General features: G+C 44.8%; 1 pseudogene; it reads right to left on the bottom strand.

Annotated features, from left to right (window-relative positions):
- Positions 1–5227: 5227 nt before the first annotated feature.
- On the bottom strand, positions 5228–5432 carry LOC142285886 (U2 spliceosomal RNA; annotated as a pseudogene).
- Positions 5433–14174: the final 8742 nt, after the last annotated feature.

Genomic DNA, 14174 nt, shown 5'->3' with positions numbered 1-14174 from the left:
GACTGGGGGTTGACAGTAGGTGGGATCTAGAACTTCATCATCAATTGTTGTGTTTGCACTCCCCTCCCCCTCAGACCGAGCCTCTTCTTGCCCTGACCGAATATTTAAGTTGTCATCCCAATCGGGTATCTGCGTCTCATCTTCATCAGTATGTTCCTCATTGTCTATAACCACAGGTGTTACAGTTTGTGACAAAGGGTCAACATTATGCTCAGAAACTTGGTCCTCACGGCCTGAATCAGAGTCACAAAGGTTCTGGGCATCACTGCAGACCATTTCCTGTTCTGTACTCACTGTAGCTTGGGAGCAGACCTCTGATTCCCAGGCTATAGTGTGACTGAACAGCTCTGCAGACTCAGCCATCTCAGTTCCACCATACTGTGCAGGGCTGATGGAGACTTCAGAGCTGGGAGAAATCAAGTGTGATTGGGATGACAACTCAGAGGACTGATGTTTTTTGGATGCGGTACTTGAAGTGGCTGAGAGGGCACTTGTTGGACCACTTGAGATCCATTCAAGCATTTTCCTTTTTTGCCCATCATCTACCTTTCTTCCTGTTGTTCGTGTCCGTAAAAAAGGGAGCACATCGGATTGTCCACGGTAAGTAGTAGACATCTTACTTTTGCTGGTAGATGGTCTATCTTCAGCAGATGATAATGGAGCTTTGCCACTTTCCCCACAGACAAAACCTTTTTTGCCTTTTCCACCACGCCTCTTCCCCTTTCCACCAGCATCTGTCATTTTGCCACTCATGTTGATTGCGACAAGATTGTGGACTGAAAATGTGGTAGTAAAAATTGAGAGGTGGTGAAGATTGCAGTGGTGGTCTAGCTTTATTAACAGCAGAATAATAAAGAATAAATATCCCTGACAATGCAACTTAGTTATAATGAGTTGGAGTGTGCAACGCAGGCAGATGCGCTCTGCAAATGTCTTGGCACTAGTGGGACTATAGCAAAGTCCAATAGCCACGTATAGGATGCCACTAGGTACACTGAGTGTTTGCTAGTATAATGGCTAAGTTAAAATTAGTTGGAGTGTGCAACGCAGGCAGATGCGCTCTGCAAATGTCTTGGCACTAGTGGGACTATAGCAAAGTCCAATAGCCACGTATAGGATGCCACTAGGTACACTGAGTGTTTGCTAGTATAATGGCTTACTTATAATTAGTTGGAGTGTGCAACGCAGGCAGATGCGCTCTGCAAATGTCTTGGCACTAGTGGGACTATAGCAAAGTCCAATAGCCACGTATAGGATGCCACTAGGTACACTGAGTGTTTGCTAGTATAATGGCTAAGTTAAAATTAGTTGGAGTGTGCAACGCAGGCAGATGCGCTCTGCAAATGTCTTGGCACTAGTGGGACTATAGCAAAGTCCAATAGCCACGTATAGGATGCCACTAGGTACACTGAGTGTTTGCTAGTATAATGGCTTACTTATAATTAGTTGGAGTGTGCAACGCAGGCAGATGCGCTCTGCAAATGTCTTGGCACTAGTGGGACTATAGCAAAGTCCAATAGCCACGTATAGGATGCCACTAGGTACACTGAGTGTTTGCTAGTATAATGGCTTACTTATAATTAGTTGGAGTGTGCAACGCAGGCAGATGCGCTCTGCAAATGTCTTGGCACTAGTGGGACTATAGCAAAGTCCAATAGCCACAGATAGGATGCCACTAGGTACACTGAGTATTTGCTAGTATAATGGCTTACTTATAATTAGTTGGAGTGTGCAACGCAGGCAGATGCGCTCTGCAAATGTCTTGGCACTAGTGGGACTATAGCAAGGTCCAATAGCCACGTATAGGATGCCACTAGGTACACTGAGTGTTTGCTAGTATAATGGCTTACTTATAATTAGTTGGAGTGTGCAACGCAGGCAGATGCGCTCTGCAAATGTCTTGGCACTAGTGGGACTATAGCAAAGTCCAATAGCCACGTATAGGATGCCACTAGGTACACTGAGTGTTTGCTAGTATAATGGCTTACTTATAATTAGTTGGAGTGTGCAACGCAGGCAGATGCGCTCTGCAAATGTCTTGGCACTAGTGGGACTATAGCAAGGTCCAATAGCCACGTATAGGATGCCACTAGGTACACTGAGTGTTTGCTAGTATAATGGCTTACTTATAATTAGTTGGAGTGTGCAACGCAGGCAGATGCGCTCTGCAAATGTCTTGGCACTAGTGGGACTATAGCAAAGTCCAATAGCCACGTATAGGATGCCACTAGGTACACTGAGTGTTTGCTAGTATAATGGCTAAGTTAAAATTAGTTGGAGTGTGCAACGCAGGCAGATGCGCTCTGCAAATGTCTTGGCACTAGTGGGACTATAGCAAAGTCCAATAGCCACGTATAGGATGCCACTAGGTACACTGAGTGTTTGCTAGTAAAATTGCTTAGTTTAAAAAAGTTGGAGTGTGCAATGCAGGCAGACGTGCTCTGCAAATGTCTTTGCACTAGTGGGACTATAGCAAAGTCCAATAGCCACAGATAGGATGCCACTAGGTACACTGAGTTTTTGCTAGTATAATGGCTTACTTATAATTAGTTGGAGTGTGCAACGCAGGCAGATGCGCTCTGCAAATGTCTTGGCACTAGTGGGACTATAGCAAGGTCCAATAGCCACGTATAGGATGCCACTAAGTACACTGAGTGTTTGCTAGTATAATGGCTTACTTATAATTAGTTGGAGTGTGCAACGCAGGCAGATGCGCTCTGCAAATGTCTTGGCACTAGTGGGACTATAGCAAGGTCCAATAGCCACGTATAGGATGCCACTAGGTACACTGAGTGTTTGCTAGTATAATGGCTTACTTATAATTAGTTGGAGTGTGCAACGCAGGCAGATGCGCTCTGCAAATGTCTTGGCACTAGTGGGACTATAGCAAGGTCCAATAGCCACGTATAGGATGCCACTAGGTACACTGAGTGTTTGCTAGTATAATGGCTTACTTATAATTAGTTGGAGTGTGCAACGCAGGCAGATGCGCTCTGCAAATGTCTTGGCACTAGTGGGACTATAGCAAGGTCCAATAGCCACGAATAGGATGCCACTAGGTACACTGAGTGTTTGCTAGTATATATGGCAAAATTATAGATGGAAAGGGAGAAGGGGAGGGGGGGAGAGAGGAGGATGTAATTGACTACAAGGGTATGAGTTATGAGTGATCATAGGGATAGTGTTACATAAGTGGAAATACCTATGGAGGACCGGATGTGTAAGCGCATACCTTATACAAACCTATAGAGTGCTGATGGGTGAGAGTGTGATGTTAGATATAAGACATCCTATAGTGAATAGTGAGCCGTAATCAAGTGCAACAGGGATATTTCACGTGACTATGGGAACATGGAAGGTAAAGAAAGGGGAGAAAAAACTGTTAGACAAGGTAATCAGACATAATGTAACCAGTTGATCAGACATGACAAACATGACAAATAAAAAACAAGGAAGAATGGAACTCCATACATAGTGGAACCATATATAGTGTGAACACGAAAAAGAACCGGGCGTTAGAAAAAATGTGCACGGCCCAATGAATCAAGTCGGTTCTTCATATTCATGGTTTAAGCCCTTGGGTTCCAACGTGCCCAGAGTATATATCCAGAAAGATTCCCTTTCTTTGAGCTTCCTAATTCTATTGCCTCCTCTGCGTATGGCTGGGACATGTTCGATGACTTGGAATCTTAATTGGGCCACTGTGTGATTATGCGTCACAAAATGGTGTGGGACTGGTAATAGAATCTGCTTACAATGTATTGTTGACTTGTGCTTAGCACAAAAAAAGGGAATCTTTCTGGATATGTACTCTGGACACATTAAAACCCAAGGGCTTAAACCGTGAATATGAAGTACAGACTTGATTCATTGGGCCGTGCACCATGTCACCATGTGTGCAATTGCATTGTCCAATGGCTCACAATGGTTATGCGTTTTCATTGGATGGATAATCGAAGCCATGTTTTTTTCCTTTCTCTTGGGTTTGTTGTGTGAGTAGCCTATAGGATTAAGTTAGTTACCGCAGGCAGTGGATTTAGCTTCCTGTCTTTGGTCCAGTGGTAGATTGATTGTTTGGTCTATGAGCTGTTATGGGTTTTAATCCAGGTGAATGCCCATGGGCTGCCTATAACTGTGTGAAATATGTAGTTTTACTGGGCTGGGATGAGAGAATCCATCGAAGCATGGTGTAGGGATTGTGGTTCCTGTGTGCTAAGAAGAAAGGCTAGCACCAGCCAGAAAGCCCCATTACAGCCAATAATCAACCGCTAGCCGCTGGAACTCGTTGCTCTAGATCATGTCAAACTCTCACCAAGCAGGAATAGATACATTAGCCCACCATCCCACCCAAAGAGCAACTTCTGCTGCGCAGCTGGCTTTCTAGGCAGCAGCGCTATTGTGATGTCAGCGGGGGACATTGTGACAAGCCAGTGTTCCGTCACTTCATGTTGTGCACTGTTCAAACGGAAAATACATCAACAGGCAGACTACAGAAAAGCTTACTGACAAAGGATAGAGAGGGGCTTTCTCAGAGGGCTTTTTACAGTTTGTCTATTCCCAATTAGCCGTTTAAGTATGCTTAATGAAAGTACTAATTCTTTCATAGGCCGCCCATTCTTAGTATTTGACGTTCCTTATATTGCGGTATCAGGCTTCGCAGCAGGTTGCAAAACATTCATCACCCATGACTGTCCCCAATTGGGCTCAGAAGCTAAATGTCTATCATGACCTCTCTTTTTGAAAGTCCAAGAGCAAGCAAACTCTTCCTCCAGGAGAGGGAGCCAACAGATCACTAAAGACATCATCATTGCTCAAAGAAAACACCGAAAAACAATGGAAGCTTTAATTGGAGTGGAATCTGATAGACAGCACCTGATGCCAAGTCTGCATCTTCTAACACCTGCAGTCACTGCAGCAGCTAAATCCAATGTGTCCAAAAGGGATCTATTCTATTCAATTGCAAATGATCTAGATAAGACTGAGAATAAGATACTGCACGGGACATAGCAGAGTTGGTCAAGTTGAGTGGAGATGAGTTTGCTATTTGGCACAGCTTTTGCATCAATAAAGCAAGTAAAAGGTGTGAAAGATAAAAAAAAAGGGTGAAAGTGTGAAAAGTGAATTGGCCAAATTGAGGTGCATATAAAGTTTTTGCTTTCTTTCAATTCACTAATGAGGCTCATTTGAATCAGGTGAATTGAGTTCTGCTTTTGGAAACTCGGTTAAGAAGGGGTGCACCGGTCCTGGAGGTACTGCAATACCAGGTCAATGCGTGGAGTGGACAGAGCAAGATTTTTTCCATCTCCTTGTTCTAAAAATCCATTTAATATATGGTCCCTAGAGAGGGGACGTATCAGATATTAAACTGATAAGAACAGATTTAATTTTTTTTTTTCTGTTTATCAGTAGGACTTCAAAATAACAAAGGTGATCGCCTCCCGTTGCCTGGGAACCGTCCAGGCACAAGAGGGCTATGTGTCACCAGAAGGCGCACACACTCCCTCAAGGCCGGCAGACGTGCAATCCCAGGCACCTTCCAGTACCGACCAAGGTAGCGTCCTCCGAAACTACACTTGATCTTAGCCAAAAGGCTGAGAAGCTATAACCCGAATTGGTTACGGCCTTGAGTGGCACCCTGGCCTATACCGGACACATCTTAGGGAGAGGGAGACAAACCCACGCCTACAGAAGACATTTTGTCACCCAAGCCAAACCCTTGAAAAGGCTGTTTTGCAGAGCAAAAACAAGGAGAATGGTACTTTTTGCAGCCGCCGCCCACTGCAATGAATCTGAATAACTCCTCCTTTTGGGCACAAGCACCTCCCCTCCCCCTTGCAGTCTTTCCAATTCATGATACAAAAAGACGGACGGACAGGACAGGACAGGACCATCTGCTTGACTTTCCGTCACTGCCACCCTTTGCCATCCTTGCCCGTAGAAAGCCCTTTCATCATCCCCAAACCCTAATCTTTTCCCTTCCCTTCCCAGCTGCGTCTCACTCCCTTTCATTAGGAAGTGAGCGCAGCCTTTTCTCCGTTCTGCACATGCGCGACGTTAAACACAAATGCGCAGGCGTGCGTTCCATTAGCCTCACTGCATTCCACTCCCATACAGGAAGTGGGCACAGCTATTACTACGGTCGCACATAAAAGAACCCACGGCCACCACTGCACATAGCTGACTCCACCACAGGACACCCACTTCTACACCAACGCAGGTAAGACAGGATCGGCACCTCTATGCTCCCATTACAATCAGGCTCAGTCACCATGTGATAACGCTCTCAACTCTTTAGTTGCAGGCTCCCCTTGCTTCACCTCCATTGGCTGTGCTGCCATTTCCTCTCCCACCTGGAAGTTATACTTTATTCCACTATTTTCCTGTTTCTCTCTTCCCCCTTTTCCCATAACCTACTTTTATCTGCATTTGTGGGGTATCTATATGCTATTTACATCATAGTTTTATTCATTAATATGGAAGGGAAGAGTGCCCATGAGAGTGTTGAACTGCGGAGAGCAAAAGATTAAGCTGCTCCGATTTGCCACCATTGATAAGCTGTTCTCAGTAGATACACATGCTATCCAAACAGCAGCATCCACCATTGCTTCAGCCCACCCATTCAGTGACAGCTCACCAAGTCAGCCAGAGGAGTGGTGTAAGGAATTACACGTAGGCACTGACTCCACACCTTCACATCACAAGAAGGGGGTCTACAGGCTAGTGCAAGAATACGAGCAAGTCTTCAGCAAACATCCGCTAGACTTTTGAAAAATAAAAGGGGTCAAACACTACATCCCCACAAGTGCACACCCACCCATCAAAGAGAGATATAAGCCAAATCTACCTGCACATTACCAGTGTACCAAGGACATGTTGAGCAACATGAAGGAGGCTGGGGTTATCCGTGACAGTTGTAGCCTCTGGGCAGCTCCGTTGGTCCTGTTAAAGAAGAAGGACAGCACCACTCCCCTGTATTGAGGAATAGCTAGCTGCATTGACAACTGCAAATTATTTTTCTACCCTTGATCTCACTAGTCACTATTGGCAAGTGTCCGTTGCTGAGGCAGACCGGAAGAAGACCGCCTTTGCCACCCCGATGGGTCTCTGCGAGTTCAAAAGCATGCCCTTCGAGCTGTGCAATTTGCCAGGAACCTTCCAGAGGCTGATGGAATGCTGCTTGGGACACCGAAACTTTGAAACGGTACTGCTATACCTTTATGATGTTATTGTTTATTCTAACGCAAACAAGATTTTAGGGTGTATAAAAAGGGAGATTAGATCCGATGATCCCAACGTATTGTTACCCCTCTATAAATCACTTGTAAGGCCACATCTGGAATATGGGGTAAAGTCCTGAGCAGGTTGATAACCATTGGTTTGAGCATGGTAGGGTGTAGTACGCATCTTCCTGCATCGGTAAAAGCTGCAGAAGTCCTTGAAGATTTCCGCTTCAAAGGCAGTGCCTTGATCTGTGAGGACTCTCTCTGAGTAGCCATGAGGTCTGCATAAGTGTGCTTGGAAGACCTTCGCTGCAGTATGGGCCATTAGATCTTTGACTTGTACCACAACCATAAATCTCGAGTAGTTGTCTACCATCGTAAGTGCATACGTGAGCTCACCTCGATATTCTGCAACAAAACTCCCTTTTTCGATTTCAGTTTCAGCAAACACTCCTCTTCCTGTAGAAAATATTTATCATTACCTAAGACAGTCATTCTAATGCATGACAATATTAAGGCAATTTAGTTAAAACTTGTTTTAACTCACCTTTAAGGGGATTGATGTATTTCATGGTCAATCCAGGTTTGTCAGTGATGGCACTGACATAATGTATGGCGTCTTTTTCGGGCGTTATCCTTTGCCTTTTCATTGTGAAAATCCAGTTGCCTATATCAAAGCAAATTCTACTACTTGTAAAGTATGCAGAAAATGAAATGTAGAACATATAACATCAACTGCTTAGGAACGCATCATAGGTTAGTACTTAAAAGGATATTGTCATGTTCTAGTCATAATGCAAGCTGGACATTTTTCATGTTACCCTGTAATCGCCGGCCTGTTCTAATGCTCACAAGCCAAGATATAGGCTCAGCTGCTAAGGCTTCCCTCTGCCTTCTGAATGAAAATTGAATATGTCTGGCTCACTGTGTATATAGCAGGTGCTCAGAAAAAATAAGAGTTAATTCAATAGAAATAGCTCTGGCACACTATAGTGATCAATAACGTAAGAAAAGAACTCTTAGAATGCTGAAAATTCTTTATTTGTGCAAAAGGATAATTCATCCAACGTTTCGAGCTTGTTTTTAGGTCTTTATCAAGGATAAAGTTATCTAAGATCATAAAGGGTTACAAAACCATATAAACACGTAATTAGTACATAGTACAACATAACAGTACAATATATTGCTACTTGAGAGTACAATGGGTCAAATGACCATGATGCACATACAAAAAATTTTTCCAAAGCCATAGTGAAAACATTTGTACTGAGGAAAGAAAATTTCCACATGACCTATCTGGAGAAACATTCTGGATCAAACAACCAAAAATAGTCAAGCAGGTAAATACACACCTATATGGATAACAGGATGATATGTGTTCAATTGTATAGCGTCATTGCCATTAAGGTACAAATGGAAAACTTGCAATCCTATATAGTGAAGGAAATGAACACATATCATATCAAAGAACACAGGAACATGGGTGTGAGAAAAACCTCAATGTTTATACTTTGTTCTTTATAATGGTGTGAACATGTATATGTCTCAGTACCTTATGAACTTGAGAATTCTAGTGAGTAGATGATGAAAGCCTATTCCAGAACTGGAATCGGTAAATAATTGTAGGTGGAATCTAAATGAAAAGATGGTACAAGTGTTATCATGACACGTGGGCTATAACACAATGGACCGTGTGACAAAGAAGAAAGGAGAGAAAGAAGAGGAAGAAAATGGAACTACCTGTAACATTACGTGATAGTCACTGGTAAGTATCACTTGACAATTCAGGTGAAAAAGGATTCCTTTATTAAAGGGTTCTCAGTCGCCTCAGGATCATGAAATACTAGGGTAAATGATATGAGAATGGGTAAGAAGCACCACTAAAGGAAATATGAGATGCAGGACATATATCTATAAACCCCTGAACTACATGATAGAAATAAAAAGAAGAAAAAAGAAAAAAAAGAAGAAAGAAGAAGAACACATAGAATGCGGAAAGAGAATGGGTACAACTACCTGAGTTACTGCAGGGAGGCCCCTGGTAGGTATTGTGAGGGTTAGTGGAATTCCTTCACTGAAGGGTTCTCAGTTGCCTCAGGTTCGTGAAAAATGCTATAGACAAATAATGCCCGGAGAAAAGGGGTTCATATACAGCGAATAATGGTAATACAAGGTACATGTGTCCCATGTAATAGTATAAATATATATATATTGTACTAAGCTCTACACCAGAAATAGAAAGTAGTCCCTCTGCCTTCTGTCTAGGTGCCCTGAGTTATGTCCTGTAAACTGTCACAGTGACCTAGACACACATGTGTAGTAGGGGAATATCCCTGCTGAGATGCCAGTGCTAGAGCACTCGTTTGCTGTGGAGTTGAACGCTATGTGAGCAGTTCTTACCTTCAATGAGCAGAAGTCTCTTTTTTCAGATTTCAATATCTCTGTGGGTATCTGGCAGAAATATGGAATACTCTTTACTGCTAAGACCCTGTACACCACTCCCACTAAAGGGGGCTTTACACGCTGCGACATCGCTAATGCGGAGTCGTTGGGGTCACGGAATTTGTGACGCACATCCGGCCGCATTAGCGATGTTGCTGCGTGTGATACCGATGAGCGATTTTGCATCGTTGCAAAAACGTGCAAAATCGCTCATCGGTGACATGGGTCTCCATTCTCGATTATCGTTACTGCAGCAGTAACGATGTAGTTCGTCGCTCCTGCGGTAGCACACATCGCTCCGTGTGACACCGCAGAAACGAGGAACCTCTCCTTACCTGCCTCCCAGCCGCTATGAGGAAGGAAGGAGGTGGGCGGGATGTTCCGGCCACTCATCTCCGCCCCTCCGCTGCTATTGGGCGGTCGCTCAGTGACGTCGCTGTGACGCCGCACGGACCGCCCCCTTAGAAAGGAGGCGGTTCGCCGGACACAGCGACGTCGCCGGGCAGGTAAGTATGTGTGACGGGTCTGGTCGGTGTTGTGCGGCATGGGCAGCGATTTGCCCGTGTCGCGCAACAGATGGGGGCGGGTACCCACACTAGCGATATCGGGACCGATATCGCAGTGTGTAAAGTAGCCTTTAGTCACATGACCAAGACTGTATCTGTGTCCCTACAACACACTTGAGACAAATGTGTGTGTGAGCCTGCATTGTGGGGTATATATAATATATTATAGAGCTGGGAAGGATCATTCTAAGCAGTGAGCTGTTCCAGTATTTGTAGGAAAATACCCAGTAGAAGCATCAAACACAGCACCAATACCTCCCATCAGTATTCCACCACAGTGCCATGTAACCCATGCCCTACACTCCCATCTACACCAATACTATACAGGCACAAACTAGTATATCTGACTAAAAGCCCCCAAAATATGAAGAACGGCCTATAGTTGAGTGTGGATATAAAATCTATGTGAGCAGAGCTAGAATAGAAATCACTGATCGCATTGAAGTCATTCTGACCATAAATCACCATGATATCAAGGTGAGGAGTTGTGTGTTACTGCTGGGAGGAAAGGGTTAACAGTGGAATATTAAGGTGCATTTCTGTGTGCAGTGTTACTAGTCAATGTAACAATTCAGTATGAGCTGCTCTTGGTGCCGGGGGAGGGAAATGCTCTCCTGAGCAAGATAGATGGGGAATGAACATGATATCTATATAGTGTAAGGCAGGGGGTCTCAAACCAGGTGATCATGTCTGATCAACTGGTTACATTATGTCTGATTACCTTGTCTAACAGTTTTTTCTCCCCTTTCTTTACCTTCCAGGTTCCCATAGTCACGTGAAATATCCCTGTTGCACTTGATTACGGCTCACTATTCACTATAGGATGTCTTATATCTAACATCACACTCTCACCCATCAGCACTCTATAGGTTTGTATAAGGTATGCGCTTACACATCCGGTCCTCCATAGGTATTTCCACTTATGTAACACTATCCCTATGATCACTCATAACTCATACCCTTGTAGTCAATTACAGCCTCCTCTCTCCCCCCTCCCCTTCTCCCTTTCCATCTATAATTTTGCCAGTACAATATTAGTTTACATTAGGCACACACTCACATATTCCTTTCCTTAGTGATTTATTGTAATTCACATTCACATACAATTCTCTATGCCTGCCCCATTACTACATTCATACCTACTTGACCCTATCCTGATACCCCTTGTCTCACCTTGTTGGTCCCTACACCTGTTATCATGTCCTTTCCTGTGTCTGTCTTGTACGTTTCTAGGTAACAACAAAGAATCAAAATTTAAGTCCATCGTGGAGAACATGCTGAAACGTTTCAAAGCCTTGGGTTGTCTAATGAATTTGAAGTTACATTTTTTACATTCCTATTTGGACTACTTGTCTGAAAACCTTGGTGCTGGTGGGAAGAACAAGAAGGTTTTCATCGGAATATCAAGGAGATGGAACGACGATACCAAAGTAAATGAAACGTGAACATGATTGCCGGATGCTTCACAGAGAAGATCCACAGGCCTTCTATAAGAGAAAAGGGGGATCTAGAGAAAAGGAAAAAGTGCAAGAATAAATTTCTAATAAAGTTGCAGAATGACTGTACAATAAATAAATGTATTTTATATATAAAATTGTGAATATTTTTGGTTACAATAAGTATTTTTCTTGTTCATGTCACTTGTATGTAACTTCACACATGGATTGTACAAAATCAATATTTGATGGTTAAAAAAAAATATTTTTTTTTTTTTTTAAATCAGGACATTAGAGCATGTGTTCTGCCTTCTTTTACGTAATGCTGTGAATCTCTAGCATACAGCTAAACCCTAGTTCACATTTCAAATAAACAGACTGTGAAGTTCAATAGCCTTGATTTATTAGCTGGTAACGTGAACTTGATTGCAGTATACATGGAATATACAGTGAATATAGGAATATCCAAGATGCAGTTGAAGACAGAATACGGTATATCCAAGATACTGTTTTATACGGGTAAAAACTATAACAAGAAAATGATTACAGTCAGTACAGTGTTAATACAGAGTTAACATAGCATAACAGTACATGAGATGCAGTTCTTACGAGAATGTAGGTGAAAGGTCACTGCATCTGCAATACATAGAAATCTTATCTAGACAAACAAGACAGGGATGACACTAAAGGTGTAGAAGTACAATGTACAATGCATTTACTACACTCTTCCATCTAGGATTCTATCACTAACACATGTAATTTGCTTTGCTCACCGGATTACACTAGGCAGGGGTGAATGTACAGAGAGGTAAGTCGGCATGTCCTTTCCTGACAAATCCAAAGAAAAAATGGCTGCAGGCTTCTTCTCAGCTCAGGGAGGCATTCCTTACCCAGAATACCTTTAGCTTAAAGGGAAACTCAGCAATTCAAAAGAATAACAATGACCTCTAGGGATTGTAACAGAAATTTCAATGAATGACTATTAGCAGGCTGCCATGAGGCAGAACAGCATGGGTATTTAATATATCCTCCTTGCTGCCCAAGAAGCAATGAGAACATTTTTAGACCACCACATATTGACCATCCCTGCTCCTTGTAGTTAAGTTTCTTGAGAATAAAGTCTAAATTCTCACAGCTTTCTTCCAAGTGCATAGCATGTGTGACGCCCTGGACTAGCCAGGTAGTCACAAACACAAAATCACACACACCCCCTCCCCTGGATAGTCTACATCAGTCACACAAAATCCTTGTTGCCTCCTCCAGGCTCTGATGTCCACACCAGGTGGGGCGGAGCCAGGCGGTTGGCCCCACCCACCGAGGAGTTCACAGGCCCGGAGGCGGGAAAAAGCAGTTAGTTTAGTTTTGTAGTGGAAAGTGAGAGGACAGAAACTGTTAGTGTCTGGGTAGGAGCCCAGGCACTGTCAGCAAGGTCGGCAGACGGTGGTGGCCGTCTGCAGGAGGTGGTACAAGTCAGCTGAACCGTAGGACCGGGGACGGGCGGTGACCCGAGGGGAACTGAACCGGTGAGCGGATCTGTACCAAGCACAAAGGCAGGGCCATTGGACCCTGACCAGGCTAGGAGCCGCCGACAATGGTCAAATCCGAGAGTGACCGGAATCCCAGGGGTTCCCTAACACCCAAGACCCGACAGAAGGCAACCGTCCACACCGTGAGGATAAAAAGCCACCGCCATAGGCTAGAGATCCAAGGGCCAGCGCCTGCGGGCAAACGGGCTCCCTCGGTACGTACACCCCAGCCATCCAGCCTCCCCGTACCGCCACCGGGCCCCGGGATCACCAACCCCTACCCACGGAGGGGGAACCAACATCCTAGCTGCTCCCTGCCATCGCTCCCGGGATCCCCGTCACCAGCAGTGGTGGTGCCCATTATCACCACGACCTGTGGGTGACGTCACTAACTATCTCCCCAAACAAACCACCCCCTTTTCACTCGTGGGCGAGGAGCGCTGCTCGAGTCCCCGGATCTGGCCCTCCGCTCGAGCCACCGAGCAGCAGCAGCAGCAGAAGTCCCCGAACCCGAGCGTAGCGTGCGTGGCCCCTCTGCCCGCGACACATGCCCTACACACACTGAAGAATACTTACTGCCATTGAGCAGTAGCACAGCTTTCAGACTTTTTGGATGAAACAATGACGTGTCTCCACTCGCTCACATTGTACTTAATGTTACATTTTCCATCAGCACAGGAACATCGCTTGAATACACTAGAGCACCATCTTCAGAAAAGTATGGAGGGAATCTTTTCAGAATTCTAACCTTTTGGAAACCTATTTTCACGCTCTCCGGGTCCCCTGCTCTGCCCCCCGGCTCACCTGCCACGCTCCCCGGCTTCCCTGCTTCGCTCCCCGGCTCCTCTGGCAGACATCCCCCGCTCCACGGTCTCCAGCCTCCACCACCTGCGGTCCCCAGGCGGCCCGGTCCCCGCTCCCGGCGCCCGTCGGCAGCCCTGCTCCAGGCCGGCTCCCATAACAGATGCAAGCTTGTCCTGTTTG

Source organism: Anomaloglossus baeobatrachus, unplaced genomic scaffold, assembly GCF_048569485.1.
Source record: "Anomaloglossus baeobatrachus isolate aAnoBae1 unplaced genomic scaffold, aAnoBae1.hap1 Scaffold_628, whole genome shotgun sequence".
NCBI lineage: Eukaryota > Metazoa > Chordata > Amphibia > Anura > Aromobatidae > Anomaloglossus > Anomaloglossus baeobatrachus.
The sequence above is the reverse complement of the archived record's forward strand: the minus strand, read 5'-3'. Positions and strand labels throughout refer to the sequence as shown.